Raw genomic sequence first — 16,834 nt, forward strand, 5'->3', positions numbered from 1 at the left:
GCTTTTTCAGTCATGTTCCCCCTTTTTTTTTATCTTTATTTGTATTTGTTCTCAACATCTTTTATTCTTTATGCTCAATTAGTATTAAGTTCTAGATATTAATGTTTTTCTTGCCCGAAACGCATTGCGTAATAGTGGCTTTAGGCATTGTATGTACTAGCTCTATCTATATATCAATCCATTAATGTAACATCACTTGTATGTATATTCCTTACCTGAATAAACATCTGAATCTGAATCTGAATCTGATTTGGTTATATTTATGTTATGCTTCACCTCCGTTCTCTTAATGTAAAATGGTTATATATGCACGCCGATTGGATACCCTTATTTTGTACCTGCAGACATCACGTGCCATGACTTGCCCCTATTCAGGTGACCTGGACAGGGGGGTGGCCCCCACGTTGCCTGGGGCACGGTACACTCCAGCAGATGGCGGCGTCGAAGCGTCGTCGGGAACGTCGTATATTTAATGATATCCCGTTCTTTGCCTTCCTAAGACAATGTAAATTAGGATTTTACACACTTTATATGGAAGGTTTCTTATTTTGTACTGGCAGACATCTCGCGACATGCCTTGCCCTTCCTCTTAATTACGTTCTACATTTCAGCACTAACATGCCTCCTGCTTTCAGATTACCACGGATTCCTTTTCCCAAACAGCCTACCTTAATTTACTCCGACAGTTGATGCTTTGCTCATGTCGCATGTTTAATTTTGCGTTGCTGTGTTCAGTATGTTTGTTCATTTTCCTTGCCTTACGTCATTAAGTAAAGTCAGCCAGGATGTGCTATTTGCAGAGTTACTAATTAAATTATTAAGTAAAGTCAGCCAGGATGTGCTATTTGCAGAGTTACTATGTAATTATTAAGTAGAGTCAGCCAGGATGTGCTGTTTGCAGAGTTCCTAAGTAAATTATTAAGTAAAGTCAGCCAGGATGTGCTATTTGCAGAGTTACTAAGTAAATTATTAAGTAAAGTCAGCCAGGATGTGCTATTTGCAGAGTTCCTAAGTAAATTATTAAGTAAAGTCAGCCAGGATGTGCTATTTGCAGAGTTACTCAGTAAATTATTAAGTAAAGTCAGCCAGGATGTGCTATTTGCAGAGTTACCAAGTAAATTATTAAGTAAAGTCAGCCAGGATGTGCTATTTGCAGAGTTACTAAGTAAATTATTAAGTAAAGTCAGCCAGGATGTGCTATTTGCAGAGTTACTAATTACTAATTACTAGTCTTTTGCTGGGTTACCTTTATGCTTCTCCCCTTCCTGTCTAGGTATGTTTAGGTATGGCTAGCGGTGCGCGAGCCGCGGCTTATCGGTTGCCCCCCCCCCCCCCTGGTTCCCTGTTTACTCGGTCTCGCCCGCTTACTTCCATCCCATTCTACGTTATCGCCTCTCGCTTTTGGGCCTATGTCCTTTCTCAGACCGGGTTGTGTGCCGTCCAGCGCGCCTCGGCGATGTTATCTTCTCTTCGGCCCTCTGTCATTTCCGCCCCCCCCCCCCCAGCCGGGCGGGCTCGCCTGTGGGAAACGTCCCCTTGGTTCCTCCTACGTCTGCGTTCTGTTTAATTTGTTATTGTTGGACTCGCAATTTGATTTGTATTTATTACGGCAAATTTTTCTCCCGCAATTTACTCTTTGTTTAAGTTTCACGTTCAATTTGTTATTAAGGGACTATCAATTAGGATTTGTATTAATCTATTGCTTTGCCTCTGTGCCTTTAAGTTATTTTCAGCTAGGGTACGCTAGTTGCAGTGCATGCGGGTGGGGCCCCCCCCCCCCACAATTTTTTTTTCCTCCGGTTATTTCGTCCTATTACACTCGTTCCCACATTATATATTCTGAATATTGTGCATTATATTTGACCACCCATTCTTCATCGTATCGACAGTACATTAAGTTACACTTGGATGCTACCGAGAAGTAGCGATAAGTGATAAGCCTGCAGATAGCTAAGAAATATTCCCATGAATTGTAATTAGTCTAATTAATGCAACTTTCATTTACTACCGATGGATGTAGTTATTAATTGTAATTGATCTCTACTTTATCATTAAGGATTATTCATTATAATTATTCCTTAATACTTTATTGTTATGCACTAGTCAATAATTATTTATCATTCATCCAAATTAGCTATTTGTTTCATTAAAATAATTGCTTATCATTATACTATTTGTTGTTATTATTATTATTTATTATATAATAATAATTTTATCTATTAATTTGTTATTTATTAATTTATATAATAAATTAATTTTTATAATAAATTAATTTATTATATATTAATTTTATATATTAATTTATTATTTACCATTATAAAATAAACAAGTCCCCAATCTGAGCACGTTTTCTTAATTCCAACCTCAGAAAAAAGAACACTGTTTCCCAAAAACGGTGGGTTTTCTGAGTGGAAGAAAACGTATGTCTGGAAGCCGACTTTAACCGCCCCAAGCTGCGCGCGCATTGACCCGAGGTTATATAAACCGGGACGGAGACGGCGTGGGCCCCTTTCCCCAAGCCAGCAGCTGCTCTTACATAGGCGAGGGCGGGCGGAGTGAGGCAGAGCCCCATTGTGCGCCCGTATTTATACGGCCCCAAACTGCCCGCGCAATTGTTTCTTTCTCCCCCGCCAGAAAAATCCCCGCTTGTGAAGCAGTGACCATTTTCTGACCAGGGGGAGAAAGATACTGGCAGTATGGGGCGTTAAAGTTTATTGAGGATTAAATTCTGCAGAACATGTAAATATATAAAGTTCAAATATAAAGTAAGTAATTATATAAAGTCTATATTAAACACGGTTTAAATTATAGACTTATAACAAAGTTGATATTATATTAAACTTAATATTGAACATGTAAATATATAAAGTAAATATATAACGTTTATATCAAAATATATAAAGTAAATATATAAAGTAAGAATTAACAGTAACAATTCCAAGTCCGAGGACTAGATTTAACTTAAGGTACACCCGTAGTAAGTATGAGACCTTAGCCTATAGTGACATGGAAACTAATTCTGCAGAAACCTAAAGGTTAACTGGTACTAGAATTAAGGCCGAGTGCAAATGTGTAGTAATTATATAACACTAGGATATAACAGGCAGGACACAAAGAATAACTAATAAGTGAGAGACCACATAACACGTAATGTACCCGGCCAAGAGGCCGTAAAAGACCTAATGGATAAGGAGAAGGGGGTGTGACTACAAGTAGGGCTTACTAGCACCTAGACTGGGCAAAGTATTAGCTGCGGACAGCGGGACACTTGGGGACCGGCGCTGCACCCCCACCGCAGGCCAGCGGCCGGAGCTCCCCCCCCCCGAAGGGCGAGTGCCAGCTGGCCGCGTGAGGCACTCAAAGTAGCAGAGCAGCAACGTCCCGTCTGACGTAGGATGTGAGCACTACTCTTCCGCCTGCCGTCTGCCATTATTTCTGATGTGGCGAGCCCGTCCCGAGACAGCTGGGTGCGGGGCGTAGTCATCTGAAGTCAAGCCTAGCGCCGAGAGGGCAGCGCATAGGATCCTGGAGAAATCCCGCCTGGTGACAGGAGCGCTTGTAGGATCTGTGCTTGTAGGATCCGAAGAGTGTTGATTCCTGACCATGTAGCGATACCTGGTCCAGTCGGAGCGTGCGACGATTTTTTTTTTTGTCGCGTAGCTCACCTCCCCCGGGCTGAAAGATATAAGGCAGTAAGGGTGGGCAGAAGCGGCGTGCAGTGTTATCGTGACAGGCAAGAGCACAGACGAGAGGGAAACCCTAGCTGAATCAATACGGAGACGAAAAACGGGGGAGGGAGCCCGGCAGCAGGAATTAAGAGAAACCTTAATTAACAATCCTGGATGAATAAAGAGCATCCGAATAATTATACTGTAGCAATGAAGGGGGCTAACAATTCTAAGAATCTTCCAGCAAACGGAAGGGGGAAGTACCTTTGCTAAGAGCAAAGGTGGGAGAAAACCAGTAGGAGAACAGCAAGGAAGCACAAAGCAACTATAACAGGGTAACAATAACTAACCTTACATAACGACTCACTGCTGCTCAGCGAGTCGTAAACACAGAAGTTTAGCCCGCTCAACTGTTCTCCCAGCATGGACCCTACAACAGTTCCTCTCGACAACGACGAGGAGCGTCCCGTCAGGGGCGTCCTGCCCTTCTCAACATTTAAGGTAGTGTTTGTGTTTTGTTGGCGCGTCGGACCAGTGTTTGTCTCTGTGTTGGCGCGCGCGCTCTGATGCACGCCTGCTGGTTCAGCCTTGGTGACCAAATGCAGGTGCAGTGGTCCTAGAGGGGGTGGTGCCCCTCGGTGTTATGGGGCACTGGTTTTTCTCCAGTAGGTGGCTGTAATTTGGAGCACACTCGGGAGGAGGCCTGAACATCCCACCCCCACCCTCACCCGTCGACGTGAGGCCTTACATTCAGGTTTGTTTTAACTTTTGCTTATTGCCTTTAAGTTATTAGGGAAAGTCAGCTAGGTTAGGCTAGCTGCTGTGTCACACGCCTCTGGCCCCTAGCTTTGTTTTCATGGACTTGTTTTCCCACAAGTTTCCTTAATTTACTACTGAAATTTATGCAGTGTTAAGCTGCATGTTTCTTTAGCTGGTTTGTTTTAACTTTTGGTCTTTGCCTATAAGTTAGTAGGTAAAGTTAGCTAGGTTAGGCTAGCTGCAGTGTCACAGGCCTCTGGCCCCTAGCTTTGTTTTCATAGATTTGTTTTCCCACAAGTTTCCTTAATTTACTACTGAAATTTATGCAGTGTTAAGCTGCATGTTTCTTTAGCTGGTTTGTTTTAACTTTTGGTCATTGCCTATAAGTTAGTAGGTAAAGTTAGCTAGGTTAGGCTAGCTGCCGAGTCACAGGCCTCTGGCCACTAGCTTTGTTTCATGGACTAGTTTTTCCATAAGTTTCCTTAACTTATTAATGAATTTAACGCAGTGTCAAGCCCCATGTTTCTTTTGCAGGTTGTACATTTAGGTTTATTTAACTTTTGCTTATTGCCTTTAAGTTATTAGGGAAAGTCAGCTAGGTTAGGCTAGCTGCTGTGTCACACGCCTCTGGCCCCTAGCTTTGTTTTCATGGACTTGTTTTCCCACAAGTTTCCTTAATTTACTACTGAAATTTATGCAGTGTTAAGCTGCATGTTTCTTTAGCTGGTTTGTTTTAACTTTTGGTCTTTGCCTATAAGTTAGTAGGTAAAGTTAGCTAGGTTAGGCTAGCTGCAGTGTCTCAGGCCTCTGGCCCCTAGCTTTGTTTTCATAGAATTGTTTTTCCATAAGTTTCCTTAATTTATTATTGAATTTTATGCAGTGTCAAGCTGCATGTTTCTTTAGCTGGTTTTACATTTGTTTGTTTAACTTTTGCTATTGCCTTTAAGTTATTAGGTAAAGTTAGCTAGGTTAGGCTAGCTGCAGTGTCACAGGCCTCTGGCCCCTAGCTTTGTTTTATGGATTTGTTTTTCCATAAGTTTCCTTAATTTACAGTATTAATGATTTTTATGCGGTGTCAAGCTGCGTGTTCCTTTGCTGGTTTTACATTTATGTTTGTTTAACCTCTGCTTTGCCTTTTATGTGATTATGTAAAGTCAACCAGGATGTGTTAGTTGTAGGCGTCTCCAGACGTCTCGTCGGGCCGGTTTAGCCCGCACGTTTGTCCCAGACGTTGTCGTAAGTCCGGTGTAGCCCGGTACATTTGTTCCCAGTTTTTTCGTCCGGCTGGTATAGCCGGCACGTTCGTACCCAGACGTTTTCGTCTGGCCGGTGTAGCCCGGTACAGTTGTTCCCAGACGTTTCGTCCGGCTGGTATAGCCGGCACGTTCGTACCCAGACGTTTTCGTCTGGCCGGTGTAGCCCGGTACATTTGTTCCCAGACGTTTCGTCCAGCTGGTATAGCTGGCACGTTCGTACCCAGACGTTTCGTCTGGCCGGTGTAGCCCGGTACATTTGCTCCCAGACGTTTCGTTCGGCTGGTATAGCCGGCACGTTCGTACCCAGACGTTTTCGTCTGGCCGGTGTAGCCCGGTACGTCAATTCCACCACGTTTCATTCGAATGCTGTAGCACAATATTCCCGTGTTTTCCTTGGTCGCGTGTACCAGATGTTGGTCTGCCTGGAGTGCCTGGTTACGCGGGCCCCTTCCTCATCCCAAGTTTTCAGCGTCCAGCATAACGCCTGGCCGTGCGGTCTGCCGCTTGAGCTACTTCAAATCAAATCAAATGTTTATTTAGGTAAGGTACATATACAAGAGGGTTTACGAGTAATGGATTTAATTCTAATTATTGCGGTCATTTTTAATTAATTCTGTTCAATTTTATTACATTCCTTTATTTAGACTTTCAGCTTGATTAGTTTCATTACGCGGCAAATTTAGGAAATTTATAGCATTGCTTACACCTCCTGCCTTAAAAAAAAAAAAAAAATCTATTCGTAAAAGAATTCGTATTTCCATGTCAATTTAGTAAACAGGAGCCCGCTCCTGTTTTGGTGATCTACGTTCCTCCATCATTAACCAAACGCTTACTAAAATAACTTGTTATATCCTTAGTCTCCCAGTCATGACGTGTATTAAGATTAAAGTCTTCCTCAATTTAGCATGGAGCAAGCCTCTGACTTTAGATTATTCCTGCACTTGTTTTACGAGCCATTTCCCTCAGCAATTTGTTACTGCAATTTATGCATTGCGTTTGCTCCATGTTTTATACAACTTTTCTGCCGCGATTAAACTTTCAGTTTATTCCTCAATTTAGTCGGAAGGTACTGCTGCTTCCCAGCCGACGTCCTTCCTGTGACGAGTTAAGCCGGCGATGTTTCAGTTTTATATTTATTTGGTCATATAGCTAGGCGGCCTCCCAGGCCGCTGGTTTATCCAGACGTGTTGTCTGCCCGGTGTAGCCCGGATGTCACTGCGGCCTCCCAGGCCGCTGGTTTACCCAGACGTGTTGTCTGCCCGGTGTAGCCCGGATGTCACTGCGGCCTCCCAGGCCGCTGGTTTACCCAGACGTGTTGTCTGCCCGGTGTAGCCCGGATGTCACAGCAGCCTCCTAGGCCGCTGGTCGCGAAGTTCCAGCTGACGTGTCTTTTTTCACTCCTTTTCGTTATTGTATTTGGTTGTATTTACCTCGGCTCAGTGTTAATCCCGTTTCTCTAGAGAGTTATAGTCCAGCTTCATTTTGAGCATACTTTGTTTTGCAATTTATAATTATTTATAATTAATTATAGTTATAATTGGTTTATAATTTTATTATTTACACCAATTTATTTAAGATTATTCATGTAATATAATTTATTACATTGTTAGGTGTTACAAATGATATGAGTGGGGCTTCTATGGGGTACTGGTACTATTAAGGGGTATAGGTAGTTAGAAGACAGGAGTATCAAATATGGGAGAGCTAAAAGGCCCGGCCCCCAAAATAAACTATCCACAGTAGTAATAACTTGCTACAAGACCAAATATGTTCGTCTAAGGGTTGATCACTGCGCTCCCACCTTGGAAGAAGAGATACTCTGTAATTCATGTACTTATTTATTAACCCGTTAACAACCCCCCATATACACTCACACCAATAACAATAATAATAATAACTTTACCACACTATCTTACGTTAAAAGCCTTGGTCCACGTAGGCAGGATACAAGGTTTACACTAATAACAAGCTAGGGTAAAGTACTACTGGATAAGCACTGAAGCTGGATGCAGCTTAGGGTAGTGAAACCACGTGGGACCCTAATACAAAACACAACACTTAGGGGTACCCAAACACTGGCAAAATACTATCCCCAGGTCTCCCCAATCGTTACTACCAGAGTAGGCACACTTACACCATATAATACTTAACTTAAGGGTACAGGAACTTCAGGTAAGGGAAATAAGTAAGAGGAGAAGGAAGGAGAGTAGGGATACAGCCACAGAGTAGGTCTTAACCTCACGCCACCAGCCAAGAGAAGACCGAGCTAGCCACCAGCTGCCTCCCTCATGTCGTGGTGCCGGGAGGAGCCTAATTGATCGTGCAGCTAAGCACATTAAAGATCTTCCCCTATGCAACGTATTGTTACTTTATGAATGATTAGAAAGTATTAGTAAGCAAAGTTGGTGCCAATGTTATTATTTAATAATCAACCCCCAGCTCAGTCTTTAAATGCTCTTTGAGAAACAATAATAGTCTTACGTCTGGCAGGGAAGATACAAACAATTGACATTCTAGATGCCCAACTGTGCTACCAGGAAGTTTAATAGCTCAATTTTGACCTCTGGTTTCCACTGGAGAACCCAGGGTCGTAACACTCCTCCCCCCTTCAGAGAAAAAAAAATGTGACTACTAGAATAGTAGTCATATTTTTTTGTAAGAGTATACAGAGAACAAAAAGAAAAACATATGACAAAAACAAAAAATAAATCAAAAGCAATTTCTCTGCAAAAAAAAAAATACAAAGGAGTTCTCTGAAAGAAAAAAAAAAAAAAAAAAAAAAAAAAAAAAAAAAAAACACACAAAAAAATAAAAGAACAGGGAAGTAAATAAATTGGACACGGAATATTTAATGTCACAGGAGAACCTTAAAAAAAAATTAACTAAAGCATGACAGTTGGTAAATGGCTTTCTGTGGCTCAGATGAATGTTATTCAGGCAACCGGGACAGAGCGTCGGCTATCACGTTGAGTCTGCCCGGTAGGTGGGTAATGGAAAGATTGAAGTCCTGTAGGTACAACGCCCACCTGAGGATGCGTTTATTCTTACCCTTCATCTGAGTCAGGAAGACTAGTGGGTTATGGTCCGTGTACACTTCCACTATATTACCTGTGAGGTAAACTTCGAACTTTTTACATGTTAACACTAGCGCCAACGCCTCTTTTTCTACCACTGAATAATTGCGTTGCGCCTTGTCGAATTTCACAGAGTAATAATATACTGGGTGTTCCACCTGATCATCCCCAGTTTGCAACAACACTGCACCAGCACCCGAGTCAGACGCGTCAACCTGAATTTTAAACGGTCGGTCGAACCTAGGACTAGCAAGCACTGGGGCGGAAGCTAAGATCAATTTCAAATTTTTAAATGCCTCTGCACAGTCTGATGACCACTTAAATTTAACGGCTTTCCGCAACAAGTCTGTGAGAGGAGTGGCAACACTGGAAAAGTTCTGACAAAAACGTCGATAGTACGCACACATACCGATAAATCTTTGAATGTCCTTTTTAGACTTTAGTACTGGATACTCCAGAATGGCATTGATTTTATCTTGCCGAGGTAACACTTTTCCTTGGCCCACTTCATAACCGAGGTACGTCACTGTGCCTTGGCCAAAATGACACTTTTTAGCATTTAAGGTAAGATTTGCCCTTTTCAAGATGGCAAACAACTGGCGTAACCTAGCTATGTGGTCAGCCCAATTACTGTCAAACAGCACGATATCATCTAAATACGCCCGACAATTTGGCACCTTAGCGAGTAGAGAGTTCATGAGTCTCTGGAACGTGGCAGGGGCATTACGCAAGCCGAACGGTAACACTTGATATTCAAAAACACCCTCGGGTGTCACGAACGCAGTGAGCTGTTTAGCACGTTCAGTGAGTGGGATTTGATAATACCCCCTCGAGAGGTCGAATTTCGAAACGTACTTGGCATTTCCCAACTCGTCGATGCAGTCCTCGAGGAGGGGCAGCGGATAGGCATCCACAATGGTCACCTTGTTGAGCTGCCGATAGTCGGTGCATAATCGCCAGGAGCCGTCTGGTTTGGGGACCAAAAGGCAGGGCGAGCACCAAGAGCCCTGGCTCGGCCGGATGAGATCGTGCTGGAGCAAGAAGTCGACCTCCTTCCGTACGATGGCCTTCTTTTCTGGACTCATCCGATAGGGTTGAAGGCGAATGGGAGTGTAGTCCGTCAATTCGACATCATGGCAAATGGCATCAGTCTGGGTCGGGACATCCCCGAACAGACTGGAGAATTCAGCAACCAACGACTGCACCTCTTCACGTTGGGCCATCTGCAAATGGGACAGTTCCTCCACAGCATTCACAGAACTAGAATTATTGAAAATGAGATTAGTTGGGTCCCCAGAACAATCATCCCCTCTCTCACTGGAAATGGAAACATTGGTTAGTGCAATGGGCCTGGGGCCCTGGAACTTCTTCAGTCGATTTACATGTATGAGCATTACCTGGTTACGTTTGTCAGAGTGCCTCACTTTGTACGTGAGGTCCCCAGTCTTTTCTGTCACAATGTAGGGGCCTTCGTACTTGTGGGACATAGTGTTCCCTAGTCGAGGCTTTAATACCAGGACAGGGTCGCCAGGCTGAAATACCCGTAACTTAGATTTAGCATCGTTACGTTCTTTCATCTTTTCTTGGGCCTTGCCAAGATACTTTAATGCAGCCGCCTTGCAGTCCTTGAGTCTCTGGTGGTGTTGCGCAAAGAAAGCCGAACCTTCGGATAACGTTACGTTCCCTAACAGATTCTCCTGTAACATTTGCAAGGGTCCACGAACTTTATGGCCAAAGACTAACTCAAAAGGAGAACAGCCCAGTGAACTTTGTAATCCCTCTCTAGCCGCAAACAAAACATACGGTAAATTCTCATCCCAGAAGGTGTGGGAACTCTCGCACGATGTCTTCAACATCTGCTTCAGAGTTAGATGGAAACGTTCAATTACCCCCTGACTCTGTGGATGGTATGGGCTGGAAACGTTATGAGTTATTCCATGTTCCTTACAAAATTGCTCGAAAACATCAGACTTAAAATTAGTACCATTGTCAGTTTGCACGACCCGAGGCAGTCCAAAAGTGGAAAAAAATTGCAACATACGAGCAACAACAGTTTTTGCTCGGATGTTCCTTACAGCAAAAGCCTCTGGGTAACGAGTAGTGATACACATCATCGTGATTAGGTAAATATTACCAGACTTAGTTCTAGGTAATGGTCCAACACAGTCCATTACCACATGAGAAAATGGTTCCTCTGGCACGACAATAGGCCTTAGAGGAGCTTTAGGTGGAGTCTGGTTTGGTTTCCCAACCAGTTGACAAACAATACACGCATTACAAAATTTTGCCACATCGCTTTTCAGCTTGGGCCAGAAAAAATACTTTAAAATTTTGTGATACGTAATATTAATACCTTGATGTCCCCCCATAGGATCATCATGAGCAGCTGCCAAAACTCTTTCTCTATAGCAGGTCGGCAACATAACCTGGTGGACTACCTCCCACTCATTTGACAAGGGAGCACTCTGTGGTCTCCATTTTCTCATCAAAATCCGATCATTGTAGTAGTACCCAGTTGCTGCGTCTACAATTTCCTCCATAGAGACGGCTGTTTCATGACAATCTGCAAGAGTGGGGTCAGCTTTCTGTAACTCACTCAAGGAGGCATCTAGGCCTTGGTCAGATGCCATTGGCCGAGGCTCAACAGTGTTCTCCACCTCCCCACTACTCTCGGTAGATGGCGGTGGCAGGCTCTCCACAATGTCCTCGGCCACGTCATCGAGTCGGGCCATGAATGTGTCCGCGAGGTCCACTTGGTTTTCACCACTCGGAAAGCTCCTCGTGACCTCGGGATTTACCACCTTGGCAAGCACAGGGCTGCCCTTACATTTAAGTCCCATAGACCTGGTCACCGCGCACGCAGGGTACAGAACATTATCCTCTGCGGCGGGCGGATCCAGGCAAACCTTAGGGGTAGGCAACATAATAGGCAGTCTGGAGTCCCCTACCTTATCCCCTGCTAAATCATTACCAACTATTACATCAACATTAGGGAAAGGTAGGTATGGAGTGACTCCGACTGTACAAACACCCTTGTGGAAATCAGATTCCAGGGTAACCTTATGGAGGGGTACTGCTCGAGTATCACTAGTGACACCCTCGACCAGTACCACCTCTCCAGTGTCGAGAGTGTTGGCACCTTGCAATGCACTCTCTAAAATTAAAGTCTGGATGGCACCGGTGTCTCGGAATATCACCACGTCCTTCCAGGAAGAACCCTCAGACAAAAGTAGTCTCCCTTTCGATAAGAATGGGGTAAGCAAGTCCAACCACTGTGGGTTGGAGGTCTTACTCCCTAACCCTTCTGAAAGCCTCAAGCCCTGTGTCACAACTAGAGCATTGGGTCTTTTTTCAGGGTGCAGTTGCCAACAACGGCTAATAGTGTGGTTTGGACGATTACAGTGACCACAAAAACGTCGGGGAGAAGAGACATTACTAACAGAATTACCCTTCGGTTCACCTTTAGGTGCCGTTGGGCTAGACACTTTAACAGGGTTAGTTATGTCTGAAACAGAAGGTGCATTAGATAAAGGGTTAGAATGAGCTGGTCTGGACTGGCTGTGGGTATAAGGTTTGCTACTCTGTGGGGTATAATTATTTTTATTGGGCCTTTTGCCCGCCAATTGGTAGTTTTCTGCCAACTTGGCCAAATCCCCTATTTTAGAATTTAACTCTATCCTTCCTCTAATATACTGTGAAACATTCTCTGGCATCATATTTATAAAATGCTCCATTAAAATTAAGTTCCTGAGAGCCTCGTATGTTTCGGCTTTCGCCGAGCGAATCCATCTATCAAATAATCGAATTTGATCATTCACAAATTCAGTGAGCGGTTGGTTGTGAGTAGGCCTAAGGTTACGATAAACTTGGCGGTGAGCTTCAGGAGTAATTTCATATGCCCGCAAAATACATTCCCTGACTTTATCATATTCGAAACACTCGTCGTCAGGCATGTTTATAAAAATATCTTGTGCTTTACCCCTAAGTCTTCCCTGTAGGATTTTCACCCACTCTTCCTTTGGCCAGTTCATGGACGTGGCCACTCTCTGAAAATGGTTGAAAAACCTTTCAGGGTCAGACTCGGAAAATTCAGGCAAATTATGCTTTTTCTCATAATGCCTGGGGTTTGAATCCCCGGCAGGTGGAATTCCAGTGGCATTCGCTCTAATTTTAGCCTCCTCGGTTTTGAGTCTTTGCTCCTCTAATTTTATTTTTGCTAACTCTAAAGCTAATTCACTTTCCCTATGAGTTGCACTTTCTGCTTGGCTAGGCTGGCATAAAGGTGTATCACTTGCCAATAGTTGTTCATCAATACAATGTTGTAATATTTCATTCACCAAAGTCCACTTTTTATCTGCAACATTTAATTCTAGGCCAAATTCCTGGCCTAACAATACTAAATTAGACTTTTTAAGTTTCTTTATCTCTACCACTGAAGGCTCCCTTGCCAGGTTCTGCATTTCAGAAGACATCACTAATAATTTTAGCTCCCAGCTAAAGAAAAAATTAAAAAATAAAAATTGGAAAAAAACAAAAATTTGCACGGCCCCTAACACAAGGCCACACTAACCTTAATCGTGAAGGGATCCAGCTAGGTGTCCAGTCAGTGCAAGAATGTCCTTTGCTAGATGAGCTGGACCCTAGGCTAGCACACAACCGTTCTGCGGAAATAAAAAATTTTAATTTTGGCACTCAAGAATCTAATTTTTTACACTTATAATGTTCCTCCCGGACAGGCCCCCACTTGTTACAAATGATATGAGTGGGGCTTCTATGGGGTACTGGTACTATTAAGGGGTATAGGTAGTTAGAAGACAGGAGTATCAAATATGGGAGAGCTAAAAGGCCCGGCCCCCAAAATAAACTATCCACAGTAGTAATAACTTGCTACAAGACCAAATATGTTCGTCTAAGGGTTGATCACTGCGCTCCCACCTTGGAAGAAGAGATACTCTGTAATTCATGTACTTATTTATTAACCCGTTAACAACCCCCCATATACACTCACACCAATAACAATAATAATAATAACTTTACCACACTATCTTACGTTAAAAGCCTTGGTCCACGTAGGCAGGATACAAGGTTTACACTAATAACAAGCTAGGGTAAAGTACTACTGGATAAGCACTGAAGCTGGATGCAGCTTAGGGTAGTGAAACCACGTGGGACCCTAATACAAAACACAACACTTAGGGGTACCCAAACACTGGCAAAATACTATCCCCAGGTCTCCCCAATCGTTACTACCAGAGTAGGCACACTTACACCATATAATACTTAACTTAAGGGTACAGGAACTTCAGGTAAGGGAAATAAGTAAGAGGAGAAGGAAGGAGAGTAGGGATACAGCCACAGAGTAGGTCTTAACCTCACGCCACCAGCCAAGAGAAGACCGAGCTAGCCACCAGCTGCCTCCCTCATGTCGTGGTGCCGGGAGGAGCCTAATTGATCGTGCAGCTAAGCACATTAAAGATCTTCCCCTATGCAACGTATTGTTACTTTATGAATGATTAGAAAGTATTAGTAAGCAAAGTTGGTGCCAATGTTATTATTTAATAATCAACCCCCAGCTCAGTCTTTAAATGCTCTTTGAGAAACAATAATAGTCTTACGTCTGGCAGGGAAGATACAAACAATTGACATTCTAGATGCCCAACTGTGCTACCAGGAAGTTTAATAGCTCAATTTTGACCTCTGGTTTCCACTGGAGAACCCAGGGTCGTAACATTAGGCTTTTACAACGACGTTGTCCCAGCCGGTGTTGTTCCTGCAGAGGATGGGCCAGCTGGTGGCTCGGCTGTAGCTGTTGCAGCGGGCGCCCTCACAGACTCGGCTAGTTTCAGCAGACGATGTTACAGCTGCTAACACCCCAGTTCCATCTTAGGCTTCCCGGCAGCCGATGCTTTAGTCAGGAACCTCCAGCTGAAGCGTTCCAACCGACGTTGCGCCCGGCAATTTATTTTTCTTCCATTCTGCGGCACTTGCCGTCATCGGTTATTTACGATATTACATTGTATTCTTACATTGTATGATTATTTACGACATTGTATTCTTAATATTATTCCTTATTACAGTTACTGGATGACGGTTCCCTGCCGTCGATTTCACTTTGCTCCTGTTCTAAAAGATGTAGCCGAAATTCACGGCGCACTAGCTGCGGCTTGCAGACGCTCGTTGACAACACAAGACTACACTCAGCGGCCACTTAAGGCAGACTCCTTGGCTTCTATCCAGCCCTATCACCCGTCTGGAGGCAGAGATGGGATGGAGACCAAGGGTAATGTTCCCCGCTCACATTCTACATCCGCTTAGGACACAAGCATGTTATAGATTTGGCTTTAAGAATTGGTTCTTATTCCATTTTATGGTTTATGTATATATTGCTTTATTGTATATACCCGTCCTTGGTATATGTATTGTTATATTCAAGATTTATAGTGTTTCGTATTATCCCTGTTTATAGTTGCTTTGTGCTTCTTTGCTGTTCTCCTACTGGCTTTCTCCCACCTTTGCTTTTAGCAAAGGTACTTCCCCCTTCTGTTTGCTGGAAGATTCTTAGAATTGTTAGCCCCCTTCATTGCTTCAGTATAATTGTTTGGAAAACTCTTTATTCATCCAGGATTGTTAATTAAGGAATCTCTTAATTCCTGTGCCGGGCTCCCTCCCCCCGTTTTACGTCTCCGTATTGATTCAGCTAGGGTTTCCCTCTCGTCTGTGCCCTTGCCTGTCACGATAACACTGCGTGCCGCTTCTGCCCACCCTTACTGCCTTATATCTTTCAGCCTGGGGGAGGTGATCTACGCAACAAAAAATCGACGCACGCTCCGACTGGACCAGGTATCGCTTACATGGTCAGGAATCGACACTCTTCGGATCCTACAAGCGCAGTGCAGGGCGCACGCATACCCTAGCCCAGCGAGCGCCCCCCCGGCAAGTTCTACCCGGCCTGTGCCCAGTGAACAGGCAACACTTCCTCAGGGCGATTAATTCGCGCCGCCCTCGCAGAGATAGGCTCGCCTTCAGCCGACCACGCACTCTTACCTTTAGAATTGACAGGGCCACTCGGCTCTCTTGACGGGCTAGCCATCGGAGTTAACGGCGGGTCCAGCAACCAGCTGCAACACCCAGCTGACTACGTCCGGGACGTTGTTGCACTGCCATTCTGAGGCCTCCTTGCGACCAGCGGGCCTCGCCCTTCGGGGGGGGGGGGGGTCCGGCCAGCTGGCCTGCGGTGGGGGTGCAGCGCCGGTCCCCAAGTGTCCCGCTGTCCGCAGCTAATCCTTTGCCCAGTCTACGTGCTAGTAAGAGTAAGGAACCCCTTCTCCTTAATCCTTCTCCCGCTGGCCCTCCCGGGATTGGGGGTGCTCCGCCGGAACCCCCAAAGTGATAAGCCTGCAGATAGCTAAGAAATATTCCCATGAATTGTAATTAGTCTAATTAATGCAACTTTCATTTACTACCTATGGATGTAGTTATTAATTGTAATTGATCTCTACTTTATCATTAAGGATTATTCATTATAATTATTCCTTAATACTTTATTGTTTGCACTAGTCAATAATTATTTATCATTCATCCAAATTAGCTATTTGATTCATTAAAATAATTGCTTATCATTATACTATTTGTTGTTATTATTATTATTTATTATATAATAATAATTTTATCTATTAATTTGTTATTTATTAATTTATATAATAAATTAATTTATATAATAAATTAATTTATTGTATATTAATTTTATATACTAATTTATTATTTACCATTATAAAATAAACAAGTCCCCAATCTGAGCACGTTTTCTTCCAACCTCAGAAAAAAGAACACTGTTTCCCAAAAACGGTGGGTTTTCTGAGTGGAAGAAAACGTATGTCTGGAAGCCGACTTTAACCGCCCCAAGCTGCGCGCGCATTGACCCGAGGTTATATAAACCGGGACGGAGACGGCGTGGGCCCCTTTCCCCAAGCCAGCAGCTGCTCTTACATAACGCCCACCCTCCTCCCGGGATCCTCTGCATCCCCTGTTTTAATTTTGAAAGGGACGGCCCACAGATGTGCTCAAGGGGCACTTGCTC

The 16,834-nt window shown here is 43.8% G+C and overlaps 1 long non-coding RNA gene across 1 annotated transcript; it reads left to right on the plus strand.

Annotated features, from left to right (window-relative positions):
* The first annotated feature begins 4,024 nt into the window (after positions 1–4,024).
* LOC123771007 (uncharacterized) lies at positions 4,025–16,266 on the plus strand. The gene is made up of 3 exons (XR_011223021.1): positions 4,025–4,169; positions 14,835–15,037; positions 15,543–16,266. It is a non-coding gene; the product is annotated as an uncharacterized lncRNA (long non-coding RNA).
* The last annotated feature ends 568 nt before the right edge of the window (positions 16,267–16,834 follow it).

The sequence above is a fragment of the Procambarus clarkii genome, chromosome 56 (assembly GCF_040958095.1).
Source record: "Procambarus clarkii isolate CNS0578487 chromosome 56, FALCON_Pclarkii_2.0, whole genome shotgun sequence".
Taxonomy (NCBI): Eukaryota; Metazoa; Arthropoda; class Malacostraca; order Decapoda; family Cambaridae; genus Procambarus; species Procambarus clarkii.